General features: G+C 39.9%; 2 long non-coding RNA genes across 4 annotated transcripts; one reads left to right on the top strand and one right to left on the bottom strand.

The window, feature by feature from the left end:
- The first annotated feature begins 12,918 nt into the window (after nt 1-12,918).
- Nucleotides 12,919-15,655, top strand: LOC147756587 (uncharacterized). Its single transcript, XR_015324501.1, has 3 exons — nt 12,919-13,065; nt 14,274-14,484; nt 15,411-15,655. It is a non-coding gene; the product is annotated as an uncharacterized LOC147756587 (long non-coding RNA).
- Nucleotides 15,656-19,598: 3,943 nt separating this feature from the next.
- Nucleotides 19,599-26,590, bottom strand: LOC147756586 (uncharacterized). Of its 3 annotated transcripts, none has more exons than XR_015324497.1 (2): nt 21,648-26,590; nt 19,599-21,344 (listed from the first exon to the last, which is right to left on the bottom strand). It is a non-coding gene; the product is annotated as an uncharacterized LOC147756586 (long non-coding RNA). The 3 variants fall into 3 exon arrangements; XR_015324496.1 differs by having other exon boundaries at nt 21,664-26,590; XR_015324499.1 differs by having other exon boundaries at nt 19,599-21,330; nt 21,664-26,590.
- Between the last annotated feature and the right edge of the window lie 7 nt (nt 26,591-26,597).

Here is a 26,597-nt window from a genome sequence, read left to right as displayed (position 1 = left end):
CTGTTGCGTATTCATCGTTCTCGTCTTCAGCCTGGGACGATCAACGTGATCCTGATATTTTTGGTTGGCCAGGCTAACTTTCGCATCGCCCTGGGGCCGGCACCAGCCATCATTCGGGATAGTGCCGTGTTCGAGAGAACGTTCTTGGCAGACCAAAGGGATCCGCAAAACGGTTCGAAAGGCGTTCGCAGGCAAACCAGACAGACAACGACAGTCTCAGCTGATCCCTTCAAGTTAGCATCCTGCGATTGAGGTTCGTCAAAATCAACCTACCAAACCATCAACCAAGCTAGCTAGTGTAGACTTAGGGCCGTACTCTACTTGGGCGACTATACACGACCCTCCACGGGAAGCAGATACTGAGATACTGGTGCTTTTATTGCCCTTTTCACTGTTGTTATTCGCGCATAGTCACTTATGAAACTATGCGTTCGGGTATCGGCCAAGTTGTAAATTCCAACCTAATCTGATTAGTGAGTATATAAGCAACGGATGTCCTAGGACGCTACTCGGAGTCGATGTTCAAAAAAGTCCAATAGCATTAGCAGGTGAAACTCTTGGCCGGCTTTTCATTAACCATATACACCTTGTTGCCGCTAAGGAAGTTTAGAGCGGCTGAGTGAGGAAATATATTGGGCGGCATCAAATGAGTGTTCAGTATTTGTATATTTGTCATGGAGTTAGTAACGGGTTTTGTAGGTACAAGTATTTAGCACTACTAACGACGACGAATCTTTCTGTTGTTATCGATGACTCGAATTCGCAAGCGCCTAAAAGATACTCGTGATTTATCAGAAGTAGAGTAAAGCGAAACACTGATACACACGTGTACATTTGCAAATAGAGATACAATCTTATTGAGCATAAATAAAGGTTCTGTTATTGAACTGACTATTCTGGAGACAATATTTCTGCTGTTCCGTTTAAACGTTCTGCCGGCAAGAAATCTGTGAGTGAACTTACTCATAGGTTATCGCTACGTCATTGACGCTAACCTCTTTGCCGAATTATACGCTCATCAACTGGTAATTCCCAATAAAGCAACAGCACTGTCAGACAGTTACTGATTCTCAACTGGCTATTCATTTCGAAAGTACACCGCTTTAGCAATATGACTTTCCGGAACTCCGCGTTATTTTATAGTATCCGTTGTCTTCCTACCAAGAATCTCATTAGTAACTTGATGAACCTGCAAATCTCCCTAGCCTTTCAGTTCATAGTGGAGTGATTAAAAAGTCGGAAGACCGCAGCCTTATGCTATATGTATATATACACGATACGAACTGTGCAAAAGTAGCAGAACATTTTCTGCCTACCTATCTTTTCCTTTTAGCTCTAAGCCAGATAGATGTAATGTTAATACTATTTAACATGTCGGCTAAGGTTACTGTAAAAATTATTCTAATAACGACCGATCTTCTTTCTCACATATAGATAGATAGATAGATAGATGTACAGAATCGTTTACATTCGGGTATCCCGAACGCCTAAACCGCCCATTACTCCGTTAATATTATACTTCCGTAAAGTGCACTAAACTATTTAACGTATCGAAATACTGTTCAGAGAACTTAGAATAGGAATGGCCTTTTTGGCGTCCTTTGACTCTGGGCAATTATTATGATAATGAACACGGATCCAAACGATATCAGTCATCAGTTCTGCGCATCTGGCGCCTAACGGCTAGCAAACGGAATCAGAATATAGTCGCTTCATAGGACCTGTCTCGTATACACCCAGCAAAAACATACATATACCACTAATTGAATCCTTTCAATTTACTCTCATGTTTCACAGTGCGATAGTCACCTGATCCGGCTGGCTCAAAATGGCAAATAAAAATACGATAGTCTATTTCAGGTACCTGCTAATTGCAGTTAACGGTTGACGCGTAGCTTCCGCTCAATAAATTCCCAACTTAAGTGACATGCCTGCCTTCGTAGTTCTGCATAAACGAAGATCACTTCAAGTCACCAACTAGTAATAAATAAGCAACTTTTTTAAATAAGTCAAAACGTATCATATTAAAAGGACTGGAAAAATTACTGATTTTATTTCGGCCTGTCGTCGGACTCGATAGGTATCTTGGTCCCCTGTCGAGACACATCGTGCTTGTGGAATAGACATAAGGACGCCCCATAGGAACATATGTATCCTTAATGTGCGAAGCATTCTCGTGACTACTGTGCCAACAAACGTCACAATGTGTACTTTTGCTCCTGCCACAAGCAACGACACTTGGGCGAGCAGGGTACGACAGTCAAGACCAAATACGAATTCCCAGTGACGAAGCTAACAAGTAGATGAAAAATATTGATAAGCAAACTTATACCCATATTGCCGAAGATACGCATTCAATATCACGGACGCATCTCGGAAACTATCCGAAAAAGCAGCGGCGACGTACTCCCGCGCAGGAAAAGATGGCGACACTTTTAGAGACGAGAGATTAGTCAATCTACAGTCGGAAATGAAAGGGGGCACGGAGATAGAGCGTGTCCACAATCTGGAGACTGCGGATAAGCTTTAAAGTAGCCCTTTATTATATAATGCTAAATATTCAAAGCGATTCTTTCATTGTATATTAATGCGAAGATAACGAGCGTTTGCAAGTAAAGGTTTTTCAAAACGTTGATCGGAGCCATGTGCATACTGCTAGAACTGCTTTCATAATTGTGGAGAAGCCTGGCAGAAGAGAATCAAAGAGACTCCTTGATTCTCTTCTACCAGACTTACGCTTCATCAAGGCTAAATTCTAACGAAGCCTGAGGTTCGAACTCCAGTCTACTAAATCGGAATAGAATCGGTATCCTGAATAGAAACTTGAAGACCTCGTCCTATAAACGTTTGTATAAGCCTATAGCTACTACGAATATTCTATCTGGCAGTGACACACATTCCGCTCTTGCTAGCTGAGTGCACTATGAACAGCACCAAAAATAAAACTAGGCAAGCAGAATAACATCGAAAATCTAAGCGCGTCTTTTATAGACACGCTACGCTTAGGGTTTCTTCGCGCAACAAATAAGGTAGAGGAAATTGTGCTCATCCCACACATTTGCTGCATTGTTTAGTTTTAATACATAGATTTTCAGTTTAACGTAACTCACCCGGCTTCAGCTTGCTGGCAATTTTGCACCGGCTTTTTCTTCTTTCGAGGATGAAATCACGCAGTAAATATGAAGAGTCGTTGTTGTTGAAAAGATGAGATGTGAAATGTAGAATTCTGTTCTATAGCATGCTGATCCTCGAAGTATAGCGGTATAGTGACGTTTGACTATTCTCTTAGGAGATTAAGGGAAAACTTTTTACAGAGCTTATGACGAATAAACTCATACGGAGATATATTCAAATTAATATACTCGGGACTAACAAATAAAAAACAATAAAGGTAGATCATCAACTTTGCGACTAAATGCTAGTGAGACACGAACATAATAGGAGACGATGCTGTCAATCCGCTATTATGGGGTAGCCTTAAGACAACAAATTCACTTTCTAATTTTAGGTAAACCTAATTGGTAGGGTGAGATAATTTTTTTGCAGAGTTTAGGTATAGATATTCCAAATGAGAAATAGGTATAAGAACCGAAACCCAATTTTTCTGATCAAACTATTTGAGCGAAGCCCAAAAATATGTCAACCGGAAAAAATCTTTACGGTAAAATGTCGTCGTTAAAACTTGATTAAAACTTGAACTTCTATATCTCTAAAATGTTTGCCAGTGATTTACAACCACAAAATGGCCATTATTCTTCTTCCTTGAATAGTTTGTTTGTGTGGAAATGCTGATGGGCATGCTTTCAAGACTGACAAAAACGCTGCATATTCTACCTAAGATCTAGAAAAGGCTAATAACCAAAAGCAGATCAAAACGTATAAATCCAGGTCAAATATTTCATCCATTCTCTTATTGAGTTTGTCCTGAAGAATGCTAAGCGATCACTTCAGGGAAATCTTCCGGAAATAGGCAACAGGCGACCTCTTCATGCCACGTGGACAAAAGCTTTTGCGCTATGTCTAAACGAGTCGTCATTTGAATTCTTGTCTATTGCAACAGCTGTCAAAGCATCATTAACTATATGCCAATCACATTATTTTAAAGAATTGGCCCGTACTGGGACGTACCCACGGCTCGTATATCGAAGGCCATCAACAGGCATTACAAGTACGTTCTGACGTCTGTAGTGGGTCCGCCTGTTATTTTGTTAACCAAGGGCTCATCGACAACTAGGGTTTAGCATTTCTAGACGACAACACTCCGTCTTCCCAAGTAAAAATGTCGGCATTTATTTCTCCAATCTGTACTTCCTCTAGCTAGGGAATATCTTTGGGCAGAGTTAACGAGAGTATCTGCGCAACAAGTACGACGAGTAACCACGTAGAAGCAAAAGATTACTACCTACAGACTCTTGCATACGAGGGGCGCTCTTTTTGAACGCTAGCAGCAATTTCTGGAATATCTGCATCGCTGACAAAAATTCAAGCTCACAAAGGAATGCTGGCCTGTCGTATAAGATACACGTCACTACAATAACGCGGTTTCCAGTTATATAATCGTGTATCGAGGTAGTTATACATATCTTATCTAATAACCTGTAAACTGTCACCTACAATAGCTGCAATTTTGTTTGCGACAATGAAAAATGGGGTGTACAATATCGCGGATTGACAGTTACGACGATCTCTCTAAAACGCCATAAGTACACCAAACACGGGACAAGTTGTAGAGGTACACGGTCGAGATCATCTGTAGTAGGCACCTTAAGCAGATCTGTACTGTTGCTGCGCGGAAGATTTTATTTAACAAGGTACATACTCAAAATGGACGGGCATCCTGCTATTTCACTGACGTCTCATATGTATTATAATATAGAAATACGTGAAACACCTTTTTGCTAATATTTAACGCAGGTGGCATATAGCAGTGAAAAAGAAAAACAAATAACTAAGCATAGAGGTTTTTGAGAAATCACACCGACCTGAGCAGATGTTTGCGATTGATTTTGCAATAGAGGAGACATGCGGAGTGCAAGAAAGCCTTTCGAGAAAGACAACTTCTCCAAAAATGGCTCAAACTTAAAATCTTATGCAGCCAGTTAAACAGCTTCACGTAGTTTTGAGACATTTCAAATATTCACGATATAATACCTTAATATTTTCATAAAAGTTTAATCATCACTTGCACAACCCCGAACACGGTTTTTTTTTTTTTTTTTTTTTTTATCATTTTTGCTGTTACGATGCCGAACTTGTCTACTTTGCTTGTTATCAAAATGCGGAGGTTATGTATTTCTGTGAACAATTCGAGGACCACCCGGTCCGCGGACAATTGACAAGCTTTCTGTTCTTTTCTAACGTTCTTCGTCCTGTATCCTTTTTCACACAATCGAGGCTCATTGATTCACTACGCCTAACCTAAACCAGACACTAAAAGAGCAACAACAATGTGAAAAGGCGAGAATCGGAAGAGCTCTACGACCATAGCAGCTCGTGAAGTAGATAACAACGGTACGAAGTTGTACGTAGTTACAAGGTACCGCCTCGACGTCGTAAGATGTGACCTATTCTCGGGATATGACATTTCCTAGGTTCAGTGAGACGATTAGGAGAGGTTCAAGGTCAGAGCGTCTCACAGACACCTGTCGGGCCTATGAGTCATATATGTACATAGAGGGCACATGTTAAGACAATTGAATACCAATTTGCAATGGTAGGTGCCAATCTTTCGCTAGAATAACCGAAAACGGAACACTGTCCAACTTCTGTTCGAAATTTCCTATTATTGAGCAACACTCAGCGAAACTGACCGACCATTAAAATATGGAAAGATCGAGCGTCTAGAGGCCGAAATCTGTCGTATTTCGTTCGACTGATTGTATTTGACATTAATATGAACCCACATGAGTCTTAAACAGATTAAGATCCAGCGCTTGGCATTAGAAATTCAGACGTAAGCGAACAAGTTAGTAAGTAACTAGCTAATTGCTATGGGAGAATGTCAAGAATCAGTTAGATCGTCACGTTGTATCGACCACTATATTTCTATACTATATAGCAGAGTCTATGTAATCAGCTTCACTTTTGTGAAGATGACAATAGCAAGATAACCGCTTCTGTTGCATACAATACGAGTGACAAATGCTGGCGCCATCGACTCTGCAATCGGGCCAACACATTCATTTAGGTACCAGCAGCAGCATTCAGCCGGAAAGACACTGAAATATCTCAAACCTACATGTTAATCAAGTTTTCTTTAAGCTCAGCTACGGTAGAATCGTGGTAGCCAAGTAACGCCGCCCTTCTTCGAAATAACTTGTCTGTCATTGCTTCGCATCGAACACGGTGACGGCCGCAGTGGCGACAATCATCTGTTCGAGCCCTCTACACACGAAATATATCCTCGTATATTTTAGTTAGTTTTAATTGAATTTTGGTGCCGTACTATCAGACAACGACACGATGCGACGAGCTTTGATAATGGCTTTCGTTTGCTGTTTGATGCTACTCGGATGCATCTAACCCTTTTAACGCTATCAGCGTCCATGAAAACGACTTGCCATTCAACAATCATACAATCGCTTTGTCTCTTCAAAGCGGCGCGTCAGTGGTGTTACCTGTTCTAATGGGCCTAAATAAACATTTTTCGTACCACAACCGTACCACAGATTTACTAATAAGCTCGTACCTGTTTCGCCCATTGTCGTTATCAACTACTAATCCGAGACTGTCGCGTAGAGATCGCGTGTATTCTTGTTGTGCCAATGCGTTAAGAAACAGTCTAGCCAACCAGGTCTCTAACTTAGACCTCAAATAGATTGTTTTTTTACACAAGTTTATGTCAGGAGCAGTTTCGCTATGAGCACCGATAATAATTAGTGAATAATTAATTCCTTTTAACTCCCCAAACAATCTCACAGAACCGTAACAGCAGCACCATTGATGACTCTAGCAAAGAAGCGTCGGCTACGTTTACTCCTATACTCAACAAATATCGCTAAGAGCCTTTTTACCAAAATGACAATGGGAAAAAGAAAAGCAATAGATGGAACTCACGGGCATCGAGTTGCTACCGTCATCAAAACGAATCGAACCGACGTTCCATCTACTAATAAAATGAATAGTCGCAAAATCGAACACAGGCGAACGTTAATGCAATTTCAAAAAACGAAACGAGCAAAGTCCAATTAACTGACCAAAGCTTCTAACCAGCTTCTGCGTGAGCTATTATCCGCTACAAAGGAAAACAAATAACAAGCTCTCAGATGCCGCTAGACTCTGATAGCTGTTTCCGCCTACATGGACGGGGCGTAACAATCAATCATTTGCCAATTCATCTATTCATAACTACGACCGCAATATTATGATTACGCCCACCGACTCCCGGCAGTCTCGGGCCCTTTTAAAGCTTCTATGATTCCAGCACTTTGCCGATGTTGAAATCGATAGGGATAAACTATATCTATAGTGCCGTTGGTAATAATCTATAGTCAAAATAACTCATATAGGTACACTTATATACAACACATCGGCCCTACACTAATGTGCATTATATATATATATATATATATTTAGGGTCTGGTTATACGTTAATGTACGTTACACGCTTTTAACCAACAACAGTTACGCCCCCAAAGAACATCCGTCTTTGTCTGGAAGCGTGATAGGAAATTCTGTAGTGAGTTTAGTAAGAAAATGAATAAACATAGAAGTGTCAAGGGCACTTTTTCAGCTGAGCTGACTTGAACTGATTAAGTCAGTAGATTTCTATAACGCAATCATTGCACCCAGAACAGCGCATAACCATTGCCTCGGCTAGTACAAAGTTCTAAATAAACTAGATAATTCAGCAACCCTCAATGCAAATTTGGCACCCCTCAATGCAACCTTGTTGGAAGATAGATAGAATGTTTTAGACGACATAGCCTTTAATGGCTGAAATCCGTTGACAACTAGAGAATCCTGGTTCGGGCCCATAGTCAAAGTTTAACAAAGAAATCGAGCTTCCTGCATCAGCCTCTCTCATCCGCATTCTGACAAATGCAGAAGAGGACCCTTGCGGCTCACTGCTGCGACATGGTGAACCTTAACCAGTCTATTGTCATCGTTATACACGTAGATTATTCGGATGTGAGCGCGTGCAGTTTAAATACTAAATTTGTATTGTCCCAACGAATGTACGATCTTCTCTTAGTGAGATTACAAATTTATTTATTCTGCATGCTTACGATTTCTACCAACGCTAAAGACTGTTTTGTCAGTTTTTATCGTAAGTGGGTTCATAATTAACGGATTCGTTTTGTGAAAGAATCTGGTCATAGGAAAAAGGACAGTGTAAACAAACCTTTGACGCATATGACAGACGACCTAAATTTCCCCTAATGCAACACCATAATAACCATGTTACCAAGTCATTTATTGTACATATTTCATTTTTACAACGAGTCACGATGTCAGTGGCTCCGTTGGCCTGTTATTGGGAACCTGTTTTGTGCCGAGGGTGCTTATTTTTGCACACAAATTGGCCTACTGCAGTGAAATGCTTGCATACCATCTGCTCAATACCAATGCTTAGGATGCGCCTCGAATATAGAATGTACAAATAAACCCAATTAGAAGAGGCTAGAATGTGAAATTTACGCCATGTAGATTACCGACTTAGAACAAACATAATTTACGTTTTATACAACAACCTGTTAGAAAGTTTTGTCGCCTTTATAGTTGGAAATGCATCATAACTGAAAGAATATACTTGGCGCACTGAGCCAAAGTCTATTGTAATCAGAGTGGATTCGACCCAGGCATCCGACGAAGGTCAGAGATCAACGAGAGTGTGACTTGTTTCACGATAGGAGGGCTGTTGATGCAAAAGTTGCTTGCCAAGAATACTCCTGTGTTTCATAATTCACACTTGATTAATACTAATTAAGGCGATTAAGAGACACATAAATTACACACTCCAAGCGGAACTAACGTTGTTTACTTTGTGATGACCCGAGTGATTGCCTTTCTTTACTACGAATCTATGGGAAATTAGTACAATTTAAGGTCGAATCATTAACCTTGAATATTAATAATATGTTTGTGTGTATTATAGAGTGTATCATCGACACGCACGTAAATGCTTACAGCCGAAGTATATCAATAAAGGTTCAAAGCATCGCTTGAACCGTTCTTTGAAAGCAAAACATAAAGCTGTTAAAATCTAGTCACACAAATCGATCTGTCCCGCAAATTGTTTTTTTTCCAAACAAAAACATCTTGCTACATTTTCGAAGTAGCTCGACTGCTATAAAACGCGATACTGACTCCGAGCTTGTAAATAACTATGAGATTAAGCAAGGCTATAAAAGAATAAAAACGACAAACGCGTACCATCCCTAAGCTGTGATACATTTTAGAGTGAAATTATCATTATCTACTACCTGCCTGCCTTTTTCTAAGTAATGCCAGCTGAGGTAGTCGACTCCTAGAGGTCAATAGGCGGTCAGCTGTCGGGCCCGCGAACGCGTTATGGTAGTATCTATAGTTTAGCTGTTCTCGATTATAATGAAATGAATTATGTGCCCTGGGAAGCAAGATATTTACTGGTGGCATTTGTCACGTAAACAGTTGGTAACGGACAGCGTCTGTTTGCATAACTTTGTCACTTTGTTCCGGATGTCTGCATTCTGGATTCGGAAGAGTAGACGAAAGGCCGTTAAGCATAGTGAATCTTATCTTGAAAATTATCGCCAGGGTTCGTACTGTGATACCCATAAAAGGATACCCGTAGGTCGCTTTAGAACTTTTAATAGTAAAGCATGAAAACCTTTGGAAGCTTTCAAGCTGGTGCAGAAATGAGTTTTTATGACAGTTTAAGTTTATTTCAGTACACATGCTCTATACACTACATATCTAACCGGCTCGTATAACTTACTTTTTGTCTGGCAATTAACCTCATTCGCTTGGACTCGAGTGTATATCAGTTCTAGGTATACCAACGCTCCATGCATTTTTGGATTGAAAGGATAAATTCTTCTTTTTTTGATGGTAGAGTTTGCCATCTTAATCGATTTTTGAAGACCATAACAAGTTTTCCTCAAGGAAGTGTCATCGATGGTTGTAACGTAGTGAGTAAAAGCCATGTCCGAATAGTCAGTTCGCTAATAAAGCAAGACGATAGAAATTATTGTGCATATATACATATATATATATATATATAAAAGGACATGTCATATGACGAGTCAAGCAGATAAATTTATTTAATTGAAGATCAGCTTATAGAAATTTGTAACAATGTGCACCTAACTGAAGTTTACTGAAAGGCATTCTCTCGAAATGAAGCAAAATACAAGACATACGAACAGAACTTTGCCTAATAAAATTACTCCTGACTAGCGTAGATATTGACAACTTAGTTAATGAGTTTTTCTTATACAAAACCTATTTTATAAGTGATAAGTGGTAGGAAAAGAAAAAACTTCACTAGCCAAATAAATAATATACGCTCTTCAACAAAGCTAACGAGGTTTCCCGCTTGTAGACTTCTGCTTCAACATCCTGTCGCTTGTATAGAACAAACATCTAAAGTAGAGTGACCAATGAATATGGCATCTACACAGCAGTGACTGACTGCAAACTGTTAGGAACTCAAGACTCGCAAGGCATTTAGCTTGTACAAAATATATCCGCCTGATGTACTCTAGGTAACGATTTAACGCGCCGCTTTACCATGTCTAGACTTAGTCTGCGCTTGGTTAGCATAGCTATGAGTTATATATTTTTTTAAAACACTTCTGTAAAAAGTGTTCAATTTACCCTTAGAAAATAGAAATTCCCTTTCTTCCGCTTATTGCGCCTTTCTCCTTCAGTGTATTCATCGTTGTGTTCTTATTCTTCAATAAATTAGAAAATATTCTCGTGTGCATAAAAATACAACGTCAACGTTTTATAAAAGGCAAGTTTCTTTTAAAAATGCTCTTCACAAGGTGTGCAGCAAACGGTCAACGAGTTCTACGATGCTTCGCCATCGTAGAATAGTCCGTATTTTGTGAAATAGCTTGCTGTGCTTGTTAGGTCTCGCTAAGCCAAATATCCGTTACTTCGTTTTTTTTTTTTCGAGTGAAACCTTTAGCGTTTGTGCCTAACTTGCATTAACTCGTAAGCCATCTAGCTATTTGTCTATGTCACGACACGCTATGGTCATAATCAGGGTCAATTACTACCACAGTAGAGGAATGCCGTAAACACGGTTACTGCCGTGTTTACGTATGTAATTTTCGTAGCGTACCCAATGTCACGTAGGGAAACAACTAATCTATGACAACGTAGTCACACTATTCATTCTCGATATCGAGACAGTGCCCGTACAGCATCTGTTAATGCTTCGTTGCAATCCAACCATTAAAACCCTTTAGCTCTCGCGTTAAAATAGTTTCTTCCTATTCATTGAGAGGGAAACACCCTATAAGCCATGGCGTGCGTGCTTCCATTGACATCTTTCTGAACGAAACAATTATCATATTCTAATAAGCAGTGACAAACTAGGCAGTTGTATAATATTCATGTAATAGGCCTTTGTATCATAGAATTAAGAGGCAGGAGTATGCGGCACTTATCAGTCTGACGGGTTTAGCTACGGTGCACGATGTGTATAGTAAATAAGCTTTCCGGCACCGAACGGCGATAAAGCGGACGGTTTACCGTGACCTGTAACTCTAACAAACGAGCTATTTGCACGACTTCTCGGCGGCTGGGGTATGATTGTCGTACGCATTTATATGGCTTCTTATTTTTTGTATGGCTTTCGTTACGCACAAACACGGCGCCTTTAAGTCAAAACTTTGACACAGTGAAGATGGCTATAGCTCAGAGAAATAAATTTTTCATTATTATAGACTATATCATTCTGGTTGTGGGTTGTAATGGGTTATCTGTAATCATGTCTCGATGAAATGGCACTAATCGAAAGTCAGAGATAGTTATTGCAAGGAGCTTCGTCGAAACAGGCTTTGTCTGAATATAGTCTGATCCGCTATTGGTTTTATCCATTTGAAACTAGTCTACGTCCAGAATGGCTCACTCGAAAACGAATTGCCGAAAGGAGTGGGAAAGTAAGCATCGTTATGTATGTTTAATAATCTTTTATACAGTGAAAATCGTATAGAAATTGTATATATCATAAACAATAGCGCCTTCAAGTACTATGTTGTACTAATTTTTCCCTTTCAAGCGTCTAGAACATGTAATTGTGTTATTATAACATAAAAAATTTTCTAAGGCTCTGCATAAGACCACCCGTTTTCAACCAAACGACCACTCTGCCTAATGATTCAATTATAAATAAGCTCAAAAGATTCTATGACCTCGCATATATATATATATAGCAAGGGTAGCCAGTTATTTATAACTTGCACCGGCGGAACCGTCGCTAAACGATTTCATGACGTAGATAATTGTATACTGCTTTTTAGGGGCTCGAATCGTTTATGTTGGCAGTAATAATGCAAAAGTGTCATTAGTTAAGGTATGATTTAAATTGACCGTATATATGGGGAATCTGCGCGCCGGTGATGCTGTACTAGCTGACAATATAGTTTAGAAGCTAAGAGAAGCTTCTAAGAAGATAATTTACTGATATTTCCAGCAATTAACTTTATATCATTTAACGTACCGACAAACTTTACGTCCATAATTGACGCCAACCTTCTTCTAACGAAACGCAGGGAACAAATTTTAGCTTATGCGCTATATCTCATTTAAGCTTTGGCAAGCATATTCTTGGTAGAACATATGGTGCCTAGCGATGAACAGATATATAAGGAGTGTCCATTCATTCATTCATCCATACTGTCCACGGTAATAAATATTTTAAACGCTTCTTAGTGTAGGGGTACATACGTGACAGAATATCAAGAAGACTTTTCATGCAGCGCCTATAATATCCCCATATGCCTTTGGTTGCTGTCTTATTGGGTAGACGGATGCCTAGTCATTACGAAACAGGAAAACTAGCGAATGTATGGGAAAAATCGTTGTCTATTCACTTGGAGTATCAGTCCTGTCGGAAGTCGTACGCTTCGCGTAAGTGCATCTATTTAACGGGACGCTGTATCGAAGAATGGTGTAACAGCTTTTTATGCTGATGTTTCTAAATCATGATTCTGTCATTTACTCGCTTATCGTCTCTTTTATAGTTAGTGGTGATGTTTTTCTAATGTAGAAATAAGTTTCTTTTTGTGTATCAGCCTCTTCGCTACAATTAACTATTGCTGCAACGATTATATGTTACTAAAAAAAATTGTGCGTAGTTTTTACAAAATTTAATACCAATAAGTGAGTGATAAAAGTATATGCGATATCGGATTATGTTCCACTACTGTGTTAAAATATGTTGAGATTGTAAATCCATACCGTCTGGTTTTATCGATGCGTGTCGTGTATACTTTTAAGAGATATAGTCATATATAAAGACCATATAAAGCCATGTCGGTTAAACCTTAATATATGCCATCAAGCCGAAAGGAAATAAGCGATCTAACTAACATGACATTTATTACCATCAGTAAATCACAAAGTTAGCAGAAGTCTTTCTTTATCGGCCTTCATAGGGCGCCGAAGAGACGGGAAAATCAATAGCTGTCGACTAATGAAGTTTACCGTTTAAAGACCAAGATACGTCTTTGGTCACTGTCTTTTTAACGAATTCCTTTAGCTTACTTGCATTTGAGAGAGCCATTGACGTGCATATGCCTAAACGGTACTTTATCATCGATATGATTACATTGTTTAAATATCAGATTCTGTCTGCTTCGATTGTCGTTGTTGTCCTGATGCGCCTTCGTTACTTCTCAACACGCAATTTGCCATAGCTCTGTATCCTATTTGCTAAAGTTCCTTAATGTTTTATTGGTATTGGTGCTCGATTGTATTTGTTTCCGTGCAGAATAAGTGCTTCAGTAGAAATGCAAGTAAAACCTGTCTGTTTTCGACCCATCCCTATAATAGAGGTAATTAATTTTCGGACACATTGTTGTTTGTGTCATGCTCCTAAAGGATACGTGTTTGCAGTTATACAATAGTGTGCGTAGGCTTGTATGGTACAAGAACAATTTCAAGTAATCATCTACTATTACAATGAAAAATCAAGAAGAAAGGTTATATTCTTCACAACCAAGATAATTCTACAAAAAGAATTGAAGAACCTTTCTCTCCATTACATAAAATGCTAAACAACAACGGGAACTAATTACATTTATGCGCTACTAAGTCTGTTTCTCTATCGCCTTCAGTTTTCTAAACAGGGGCAGATATTGCTGCTATCATCTTGTACTTCTACTGCGCATTAGTCTATCGGACCATCGTTGGGTTGAGCCCAGAGGCTGCGTTTTTCGAGTACGTCTTTGTTAGGGCTTATCGACTGACGTCTAGAAATGTGGAATAAAAAGGCAAACTGCGGCGTTGATAAAACAATAAGACACCTGCGTCCGTCACGTCTCTACGGTAAAGTAAAAATTGGTTATTTTGATGGTTTCTGAGATGACGTTTGAGCATATCAATTCTTTGATTAGTACGCCGAAACACGTGTTGTAAGCCACTTATAATTGAGGGTTTTTTTTTCATTTATTTTGGCTTTCACGCGAGAAATCCTTCATTTTTTGTCTGTTGACATCTCGAGTAGCTAAGGCACTTCGCTTTTATCATCAGCTGTTCTGTTTTACGATCAGTTGTTCTGTATATATGTACATTTAGTCACAAGTCATGGCGTCGCTTCAAGTTCTCTATAGCATTAATTACAAAAATATACGATCACCTAGATTACGCTATTATACCCCAGCGTTTGATCTCGCGCTGATAACGGGCATGATCTATTCGTCCACTCAAAAATTAAATGGTGTGAACTGAGAAATTTTGCGCATCATATTATCCAGTATATCTAGGTGAAGTTTTTTCATTTATCCATAACCCTCCGAAGCTTATTTTAATGATGTACGTTACAAATTATAGTGCCAATAATCATAATAATTATAATCTTTATAGGCTACAACGAATGAAGCCGTACAACACACTTCACACTAATAACTAGAATAGCTCAATTGTTAATTATCTCGCGCTTTTTGTTGATCTCCAACGTCAAATGTTAATCTGTTCATTTGGTTTATTTTCGACCATTTGCCCCCACTGCGGTTGGATTAACAACCTACAAATCTTTAAGGTTTATCTCTTCGTGTTTCCACTAGACCTTCTATTTTCAGAGCCAGTGCACCTATCTACGGCGAAGCTGCTGGCATATTTAATAGACTTGATCTGAACAAATGTCTTTGCGCTGGTCGTTAGTGATTAAGAGCATGAGTTAGCAACAGTTTAAGAGGCATCGCCGTTTCACTACGTGCTAGTCGAAAGCTCAGACGCGCTTAGTTTTCCCGCAGGGCCCCTCGGATCTAGTGGCCATTTGGACCCGCGGCCCACTTATCTTGGTACTGTCTATCCTAAAAATGCTTGTGGTTTTCGTCTGGAAACGGAGCTGCTTTGGCGGTTTTTGGGCGGCCGGAATCGTCCTTCAAGGAATGGAGACGAAAAGTGGTGGCTGCAACGCCAGCGAGGGCCTGAGGCCAGACGCTTCCCCGACAAAATAACCTATCTTGTATTCTTTTCGTAGCCTCGAATAACCTTACGCAGAACTCTTTCGTTTAGTTTTTTGACAGCAAGTATTGTTGCCTTAAATCTAGTATATGATCGTAGCAATTCGATAGTAGAGGCTTTGATCATACAGTAGTTGGGTTGTCATTCTGTGTCTGGTCAGAGAGGCTGACTGAGAATTGTTTATAGAAAAAATACAGTGGTAATGAGTAGAAGAACTGCTTTGATATTTTTACGTCTAAGACTGAATGTAACAGGCAAGGCCAGACAATCTCCTTAAGACTGCGCTAATATTACGACGGCAGGCTCAAAGAGCGAGGCTGGAAGAGAATCGAGATTAAATAAAGGAGTATTTTTTATGTTCTGAATTCGCCAGAGGGATCGGTATATGAGATTATGTTGCCTAATAAGAGGACGACGTGTTTATACATTACATAACGCAGACTTTGATAAGAATTTCTGCTGTTTGAGCGCCTATTGTGATAATAGGGGCGGTAGCTGTTGTCGACTATAAAGGATATCGCTTGACTAATATAATTTTCGTGAGAGGAATTATGGATGCTCTATTGGCAAATTTCATCTGACCGAAAGACTGAGGATTGTTAAAGACTGTAGATACGTTGCAATTTACAGCATGACCCTAATTCTTTCATTTTTTCCTCGAATAAACGTTACGTTTGTGTATATGTTAAAGGAAAAGTAACAAGATAACTACCGACTAAGAATTGTGGCGTTTATAAAATTTCAGTGAAGAAACATAGTAAATATGCAATAAGCCTACAGACGGTCATTTTGAGCGCACCTCTAACACCATATACGTTGCATACTGGAAAGGAAGTATGCGTGATAACCATACAAATTATCTACGTCGCTGTCAAAGGCTAGCCCATTATATAATATGTATGTATTTTTTTTTTAAATGCCAACAGTTCACTCTTAGAGCATCATTCTCCTGTTGAAAAATTCTAATAAGTTTTTAACTAGATTTAAATTTGATTCAGTTCTGAACTTCAATATTTGCGAAAATTATTTAACAGTCTAAACTAAAGTGTTTTGTCCTTGAGTAGGACAAGAGCAAGCCTAGAAATGCCAATGTCGGTCACTTATAATTACTGTTTTTTAACAGTATATACAGTAATATCTGTAGAAGTAGAGAAAGATGTTCTGGGATCAATTTAAATCTCTAGCCTAAAATAATTTCTACCCAAACGTCTGTTACATTAGATCATTGTATTCGTGAGGGGTGTTTTCGTCGGGATTAAAAAATATTTCCCTCGATTTTAATACGACACCCATATCTGTACAGTCTGTATCTTGGTAAACAAATTGCCTGATATGCCTATGGTATGCAACAACAATGACAATTATTATGATTCTCTAGGCCCGAGTGGTGTCGCCAATTCGTATGCTGCAGTTCTCTAAAAGGCTATCATATTATTAATGTATATATATAATGCGTTTATGTAATGGTGGCGATCCTAGTTGGAATATAAGTTATTTGGTAGGACCGACGGTTGTCGATGGCCTACTGCATGAGTGTCTGCGGGATACACCGACATTCTATCCCTGGTCCAAGGCCAATCTTGGCTCGAGGCCTTGGCGAAAAAACATATACGATTGCTGATGTAGGCATTTATAGTAGACGCGTTGCGTGGCGGTGATGCATGTCCCAACGTCGAAGTTGATCACCTCTTGATCGCCGTCTAATGTTTATTGGTAAAATTCGAGTGATTCGCAGTCTTGGCTAAATGAACCTTTGTTCACGCGCTGGGTCTACAGCGCTTATGCACATCTGTGGACTATTTTTGGCAGCGAAAAGCGTTCGGGAACGTACAAAAAGCAAGGAAGATTTTTTCTGGTTACGTATTCTTTTCTTAACAATGAACAGCTTTCTATTCGTAGTTGTATAGCAGCTGTTTATTTGTTACACATTGGCAACAACATAGCAATAAAAAAGAAATTAACCCCACGCGGGGTGGAAAATTTAGTTAAGACAAGCGCTGATATACGAGCGCAATCGCAAACTGAAAGAGATACAGAGGCCTGCCGGTCACGATTACTTACTTTCCGTTCTCTAGTAGAATTCCATCATGAGAAGCAGCTCCAGTTCTGCTATATCCAAAGCGTTAAAAATCTTACAAGCTTGAGACACCCACAGCGTGAGAGTCAAGGTTGTCGTCGTTGTTATGGCTACAATAAGAACTTAAAGACAAGGAGAACTTCCCAAGGACTGTGGCGGTCGTTCGCGACAAGAATTCTGACGCGTCCGATAAGTGTGTACACAAACACGCTTTAACGACGCGCTATTTTTTTTTTTGTTATGATTGGACGACAGTGGTTATTTGTTTGTCTCTATTTGATAAATTGCTAGTGGTTTATCGTGAAATAAATATCGAGATTTCAGTGAACCTTTAGACGATCATGCGGTTATAGTATCGCTAATCTTAACTTTCTGTTCGGAAGACAAATCGTCTGACCTAGAGCCTATCATACATTGGTATTCGCAGTATTATAAATAGTTAGCTATAGCACTGGCATAGAACAGATTGCAGACGGACCCGTAATCATGAAAAAAGGCCGTCAAAGCTACCATTAAGATGGAAGTGTCCTTTACACTCCCTGCAGTTTTACAACGCTATTTTATTTTTCGTGTGTTAGATAATAAAAAAGAACATTAGATTTAATTCGAAGTCACATGATTTTTTATAACCGACGCTGCTGCCGGTAATGTTATAAATTATGGTAATCGTTGCGGTTGATTAAGCCTGATACTACTGTTATCCTCTTGTCGTTATTGTTGTAGCAATAGTTGTTGTTACCATTATCAACGAGTTTATGGTTGTTGTTATGCCTATAAACCGATCGTGTGTGGTTTACCGATAGCAGCGTCTTTCCTTCGCCTTCAGCCCATGTTGATTACAGATATCTCTTTTATCGGTCACCATGAATACATGTGGACCACTGGAAATACTGAGTCGGTAGTCAAACATATGTTTAGACCTATGTCCGAGTGGGAGAACACTCCTGTTTGCTGGTGGTGGAGAGACCTGTTGTTATATGTATCAAACAGCTATCTATCTACCTGTTTCTATGTAAGTGATTACACGTAGCAAAATCGGAAGTAAGGATTCCGTACCGGCGTGATGTAGACGTCGTTTATCAAGTAATCGATACTTCATTGACTGTTAGGCCACGTAACAGGCTACAGAAGAAGTCCTTCAAGCGTGATCGACGCTAGCAGTAGCGAGCCTTCCCTGCTACTTGTCGAGTCGTTACTGAGCACGAAGCCTGCTAGAATGCAGACACAAAAGAAGCTGGGGCCAGACAAATACCCTGTGAGTGGGCTGGCTGAGATGATCGCGAACGTGTGACCTTCACCAGAGTTCTAGCACTTCATACATACTCCTCTATCTACGTAGCCATGAAACGACAGACAGCGGAAATTTAAGCAAGTCCACACACCAATCGTCTTCCACAGATTATCAATCAGGGTATAATAGCAGTAATAATATATATAGATGGTTGAGCTTTACACCAGCACATATATCGATGTATAGACGCGCGTAACAATAGTGAGCAGTAACGACACAAAAAGTTATACTGTTGGCACGTAGACAAGTACACACATGGAACGTTATGCGAAGAAAAACAGTCTTCCCGAAGGTTCATTGTAATGGGTCGTATCTATGATGCGCAAGTGCATTGGTAAAAGGTCCTCACCTGCACACTTTTTAATCTGTCGACCAGGCCGCATTCATTAGATACTAGGACCATTGTGAAAAGTGGACAGATATAGTAATTGATCCACGTTAGTTGCTGCAGGGTATTCATTTGTTTGTTGAGGTGGCATATTATCGACACCGACTGTGTACAAGCAAAAGGCCATAGAGAGTACGCTTGTAGAGGATCAGACTAGCGAAACGTTCACGTGTCGTTGTACATGATCTTTGTATCTATTTTTTCAGAGGTAGCATGCATTAATAGATCAAATGATATTACTCGATCATTTTATTGAACTACTCTTCATAAGAACAATACAGATATGGCGGAATGTACATCGAGACAGTTCGAGGAATCTATTTTTCAAGCGACCGTGTCCTCACATAATGGCAAAGTATTGTATATTATAAAGAAGTGAGTTCTGACTTCTTAGACGTATACATCCCACACTGTTTACGTATATTATACTAGACTGAAGCTACTGATTAACCTTATCTCTGATCATTACTTTTTTATTGACGAATACGGTTTTTCCGTGAACATATTAGGTAATGTTACTTAATCATGTTTTCACTATTGGCACGCATACTTGTTAGACGTAAATTTCCGTTATACAGTGTAGATTGTCTCTGGTAGACGTTCCGAAGTTAACTAGTTCGATCTGTGCTCTCGGACGAGACGTGTTCTCGCATCGCGATACGATCTCCAGTCTTCTTGGAGTTGCAAAAACTGTATTGTCAACTGGAAAGTAAGTTACTCTAGTTTCGTGGTACAGAGTGTTATTGTTTTGTAGCTTTAATTATAACTTGTTCTGATCTATGTTGTGAATAGAATGTCCATGCTGAATAGAATAGCAATTTGCGTTTTATCGATTGTTGAAACTAAGCGGTCTAGTTTTTGATCGTGCGGCATATTATTATCAGGTTTACGTGTTTTACGTATTTTTTTAGATTTATTTGCGTTACCTCGTTCCAATATTTAACCACAGTATATGGCGAATCTTGCAATTTGTTAGCAGACAGTCTATTTCAATTTGATAGTATAAGTATTTCTGATTATAAATTTCAATAGATACGCTGTAGGATCCTTGCATCGCAGGCATCTTGCTGTTATCAAGTTATCACAGTTACTATTGGCGCATAAACTTTGTTTTACTATTCCATAGTGTTTGTGATTTATCATGTTTGTTTCCTATTGCACGTTGCCTTCTCTTAGCTGCCATCTTGCTAGCGCCCATTTTGAAGTGTGGGAGGATTAAAGGGTTAACGTTTGACATCACAAACAGGCCTTTAGGTAGCTACATCCAAAGGCCATATAACCTTCTGATCCTCAAACAATTCCCAGCCTGATCAATAGAGGCTAGTAACAAAGACGCGACAGAATCTCCTACCACCATTCTCTAACTGCAGTAAAATAGCGAACGTCTTGGTTGGTATAGCAGCCAACTTACTAGAAGTCAGTGTCGTATATGTGCTTTATTCCTACGTAAATAATCTCGCAAGTGTTCATACATTCACCTACAGGCCTTCGTATCTGTCCTTACGTATCTTATAGTATATACTGCAACTAAACGAGTTAGAATTCAAAAAAAAAAAAACAGATATTCAGGAAGACAGTGTACTATTATTGTCTAGAGTTAGGTTATACTAGTATGCACTAACTAGGGAAAATATCCAGTTTATAGCGGTTAGAGTAGATCTAGTTTAGAGTGGATAATAACAACAATGAGAAATACCTACGTGTATTGTTTCCAAGTGCCAAAAAGGCCGTGAAAGGACGGACAAGGAGTCTCTCCATCAGCCCGTTCAGCCCGTTCGCTTGTTCTGGTGGACAGCGCGGTGGAGAACTATTTAGAAAACGCTACGCCATGACGTACATTCCAACCTTGGTTGATCTTGGCTGTGACACCCAGCAGCTACCCTTTAGTGCAGTAAGAGCAACGATACGGGAAGATGATGTCCGATGGCTTCACTGCACGTCGATGGGCTTCTACAAAATACACACTAATCGTAGAAAACGGAATGCAAACACTATCACGTTCTCGGACATGTGAATGTACGGTGGCTAGTATGAAGGCCTTGTTTTTAAATTTTATTTGTTCGCTTTTGCTGGTACTAGTCAAAAACTTTATATATACAAATCTATATCCCAATATCAAAGTATGTATATAGAATCATTCCAAAGAATTTAAAACACTTTGTGTCACACGGGTCAGACGAGTCTTGCAAAGTTTATGAAACCAATTTAAGAGGTTATCAGGGTTCTTGAAAATCACACCAAGGAGAAATGAGTGGCATGATATTTACCACAATTCCCTCGTACCTTGAGCATCTGTACGTATTGTCAACCTTGTAGAAATCCGGTTTTCTGCGAACCCATTCTCAACAAAGTGAGCCATGACATGCCTGTTTAGCCATTTCATCTCTTTTCACTCACTGTCCGTCATCGCACCTCAAGCCAAGAAATCCCCGCCTATTTCACCATATTTTGCACTTATTGTATAAGGTTGGGCTTAAAAACTTCTATTGCTGGGGGCTCACAGCGACGTAGTTCTTTAGACAACGAGAAGCCGGCTAAGGGACACGCGAGGCATTTTCAACATAGTACATGTAGCCGTCGTGCTCTTTTGAGGAAGGAGGCTTTGATACGATTGGATTGCTTCTACTGTGAGACACACGTGCGAGGACGAGCACGCTGAGAGCAGTTGCGAAAAACAACCGATAAAGCGGTTTGATTGCCCATGCGGCAAACATTGCTTTCCCGCATATTTCGCTGATGTGCGCAGTGAGACTTCTGCCATTCGCGGGTAACAGCAGCACCAGATACGGAAACCGATTAACTTAGCTAAGGGGCAACCTGAGGAAACATCAGTATCGCTAGTATAGGTACTTTACTCTTCTAAGCTTTATCGCTTGGCCGGGTTCACGGTCAGTTCCAAATCTGCGACTGCTGGGTAGAGTCGGGCTAGAGTTTGCTGTATTTGTAATCTGTACGCACTTAGTTTTCTGTAAACGAAATAACTTCGACTAACTTCCTCGGCCCTCTTATTTGATCAGAAAAACCTCAGAGCAAGACAACAAAATAAAAAAGGTTTAGGTTGTCCTCCTGAGTAAGGCCAGTTATCTAAGTGAAAGGCGATAGTTTGACCTATATTGATGAATTCCTAACTTATTTCCATACATTGTTCACTAGAAGTGCATTTAGCATAAGCAATATTATGTGTTGGAAATAAGGAAAAAAATAAGTTGAGCCAGAAAATCATGTGTGTGATGAACAAAAGCCGAATGGTTACGTGGTGGACTAGAATGGTAGTAGATCTAACTTAGTTCGCTAGGTAATTTGGCCACCTAAGAAGAACTGACAACCTGTAACTAGTCATATATTAGTGATATTTGGTAAATGGTAAAGTAGGAAAAGTTACTTAAACCTCCATACGATTTCATGTATTCATTTATTTGCCGATAACTTTGACGCCAATCTGAAAGTGTTCCTATCATTGTTGATATACAAAGATTATCGTACATGTTAAAAATTAATATTTTTATCAAAAAAAAAGTATTTCATGGTGCGTCAGATATGATAAGCGACTTTGTATTTAGGTGCGCGTCTTTAATTCGATGACTATTATTGATGATTTTCTTATCATGTCTTGGTGTGCTTGCTCCATGATAAGGAATACCGCATTTCAAGATTTTTCCTAAGGCATAGTTCGCGTATATCTTTATCGAAGTTCGCCTTTGTCGCCGACTTGATCGAACACATTGCATACCGAAACTTCTTTTAATAGCAACGATCTGTCCCTTGCAATGTCCACCATACGAATTGCGCATTAGAGTCACTATAATCATTTGAAACCTTCAAAAATCATTGGGTTTAAGGAGCTTATGGTGCTTTCCCTATCGACGAACGTTTTACTCAGTAAGGACCATTTACAGGAAGAACGACACTGCTACTGTAACTCAAGCTCACGGCGATAAGTACCACAATCAAAAGCAATTAGACAATGATCTGCATTAAAACTGACTAATATGTATGTGCTATAGCTGGAGACAATTTATTTTCGGGGGATTTTATCTAATACAATGACATTTCGTGAATCTGTCAAAGTTAATATATAGAGAAGAAAAGTACTTTTACTATTTGTAGTTGAACTTAAAGTTTGATTTAACGAAGAATGACGACTGAAGGAGCTCAAAAGCGAAAACGACAGGCAAAAAAACAGGTTAAAGCTAGAAATGGTTTCGTGCGCGTCTGGTGTTGTGTTTAAGTTTAGTCAAGTATTTCGCTAGCAAGGGTTAAAAAGGTATAAGAATAGGAAGGAATCTTCCAGATCACGTAGAGGGGCTCTTTCATAACTCAGAGATAGTGATTTAACCTAATTGCACTAGTCCAACTATGGAGTCACGTAAATTTGGTGAAACGTATCTGCATCCTATTTCCGTGTGAATACCCATCTGCGAGAACTTGACGCACCATGTAAAATCTCACATGCGTTACATTGTAAGCATATTTAGCACCGAACACTGTAGAAGCATATTTCTGTATCATGCACATGTAGAAAAGTATAACCTTTTGCGATCCTGCACGACCCACTATTCCTCATCATCATCATCACGCTAACAGATGTGCTTAATTCTAGCTCTGTGTAACATCGCGCAAAAAGTGATGAACTTGATTTGACCCACTACCCATTGCTCGGTGTTTTTACTGTATGTATGTATGTATGTATGCATGCATGCATGTATGTATGTGTGCATGTCAGGCTGAAGGAGGACTAGTGCATAGAGCTCATCGAGTTCGTTCACATGGAAACATCATTTCAAGGAAGCTATGCGTCTGAATGCGGTGAGCTCGTCCACTCGGATAATTTAACTAGACGGATAAAATCGCCGGACATTGGCTATGAGAAGCGGTGTTTGAGGCCAACGACGTCTTCGTGTTAGTTCTGATCTGGTTGTGTGATGGCTCGCTCTTTTTTTCGATCCATGGCAGCCGTCCAACTTTGACGCTAAACAATTTTATCGACGTATCAGGCCGATGTTCGGGAGCACCCGTTAATCGAAGCTGTCAGGCCAATGAATTCCACTACCCAGTACCATTTCAAAATAAATACATAGTAAATGAATTCACTGATGACGCTATTGATATTTTACGTCTGCGGCTGTATCTAGCATTCACATACGTAGAAATGACCACAGACGTTCAGTCTACAATATTCGAACATAGCGCTAATTAAAGGCAGTGCTATATAACGTTTGAGATGTATATAAAGTTTAATAGAATATGGGAACTTATTATAATATTGGCACAATTACTTCTGAATCGTAGCCGAAAGTCTAACATAAAATGAGCCCACCTTCTGCGAGAGGCACACATGTATCCACTGTGTAAACGGGAGATACAGTATTTTTATATTAGTTTGTGTGAAAGGTTATCCTCCAAAATGAAGTGTTCGCCGCATCGATGTAATATAGTAGAGATTAAATCGACACGATTAAGGAGTAAGCAGAAATTTCGAATAAGCCTCGAGGTATGCTTGAAAACAAAACTAACCCGCAAATATCTTGGCTAATCCGGTAGATGGTACCTCCCTCCTAAGGAAAACGCGCTCCCAGTGTAGAAGTGTGACAACTGGTCGTTCATAACAAATAGGTTCCAATAGTCAAATACAGGGTAATTTAGCTTTCTTCAAAGCACATACATATTTAGATGCGAACCAGCTTTACACAGGGCTCAAAGTGAGCTATCTTCGAAATGTTATTAAAGCAAAATCTAGCCCGTATAAATATAGATACGTGGTTGAAATTTACCGGCAGCGGTGTCCTAAAAGGTTCAAACTCAAAGCGCCAGTTTCTGCATGGATGTTCAGGCCAAAAATACTCCTCGTTTGAAGAAGATCTTACTTTTTCGTATCCTATTCAGGTAGCATCATTGTTCAACCGAATACACATCATAGTAACTAGTTGGTTTTTTAGGTACGGTAATAATCATCATCAACGAGACTATGTTTTGCTGAATATGCGAACACCTAGATTAAGATATGCTTATGTTTTTTTTATTCAGCTTTATACTTCCAAACTCCCGTTTGCATCAAGTAAACGCCCTATAGCATTTTTGGCCCAACCTAAAGCTCTTAGTACTATGATCATTCTTAAAGCTGTTTGTGTATTTTCATACTTTTTTTTTAGATTTGGTCTGAGCTTGTTTGGCCTTCTGTGCGCGTGTGCATGTTCGCTATTAGGATGAGACCGATCTTTACCATAACGCGCACTGCACTAGTTAGAAAAAACATCCGATGTATCACATCGTACCACTGGCACAGTATCTCTAGTATCTGCTTGTGACTGTAGCAGTAAGCGTGATAGCATGACGTCCATTTGTCGGCTAGATGGTGGACCTATTGTGCACCCCAAAATTTTTGCCAGCAAACCCCCGTTGCCTCGGAACGCATAGATATACTCCAACAAGGACATCGTGACGGTTTCCATGAGTTCGGCGGACATTATATTGCTACTATAGAGCGATTTAGCCATGGTAATCACTACTCCATCCGTGCGTCGTAGACCGCGTGGCGGCCGGCTAAAGGGCGTACGATGAACGTTTGGCGAGAGCTAGATGGTGCTGATGGTTGTCTGTGCTCAGTCCGTTTCACAACAAGTCAACAACAGTGGCCAGTAGCATCAAATTATGTCGTTGCGCTGTTTTCATCGGGAGCGGCAGACAGCGGCTGGCGATATTTGAGAGTGTCGGCTGAGACAGGGAAAGCAGCGATGCTAACAGGCTTCTCTTGGACGCCTTCTGGCACTCCGTATCCGCTGAGAGGATATATCCGTAACAGCGTGTCACAACAGTGACTGGTGCTGCCATCAACAATTCGAGTGCTCTTCTAGCTCGGGGAATCTTCCACTGTGCTCCATGTCACTCACGCTCACCGCTCTGGTTGGCCCACTCCTTGGTCGCCTTTGGAAAATCATTTACCAACGCCCCAACGCTGTAGTAACAGCGTCTAGAAAGTGTAAAAGGTGAACAGAGTGGCATGCTCTAGACGAGTTTGAGGTGTCGCGATTTAGTACCAGTTAACTCTGCCGTTGGGTAGTTGACTGGCTATCTATCAATCTACCTATTGTGAGCGGCCGTCAGCCCCATTCTCGCCTTAGGCAGAACTCTTGCCTAACTCCTCCATGACGACGTATACACAGTATAATTATAATGTATACCTGCGGTGCGTGATACGCTTGTACCGCGGCGCGCCATCG

The sequence above is a fragment of the Varroa destructor genome, unplaced genomic scaffold, assembly GCF_002443255.2.
Source record: "Varroa destructor unplaced genomic scaffold, Vdes_3.0 BEIS01000003.1, whole genome shotgun sequence".
Taxonomy (NCBI): domain Eukaryota; kingdom Metazoa; phylum Arthropoda; class Arachnida; order Mesostigmata; family Varroidae; genus Varroa; species Varroa destructor.
This window is presented reverse-complemented; position numbering and strand designations above follow the sequence as displayed.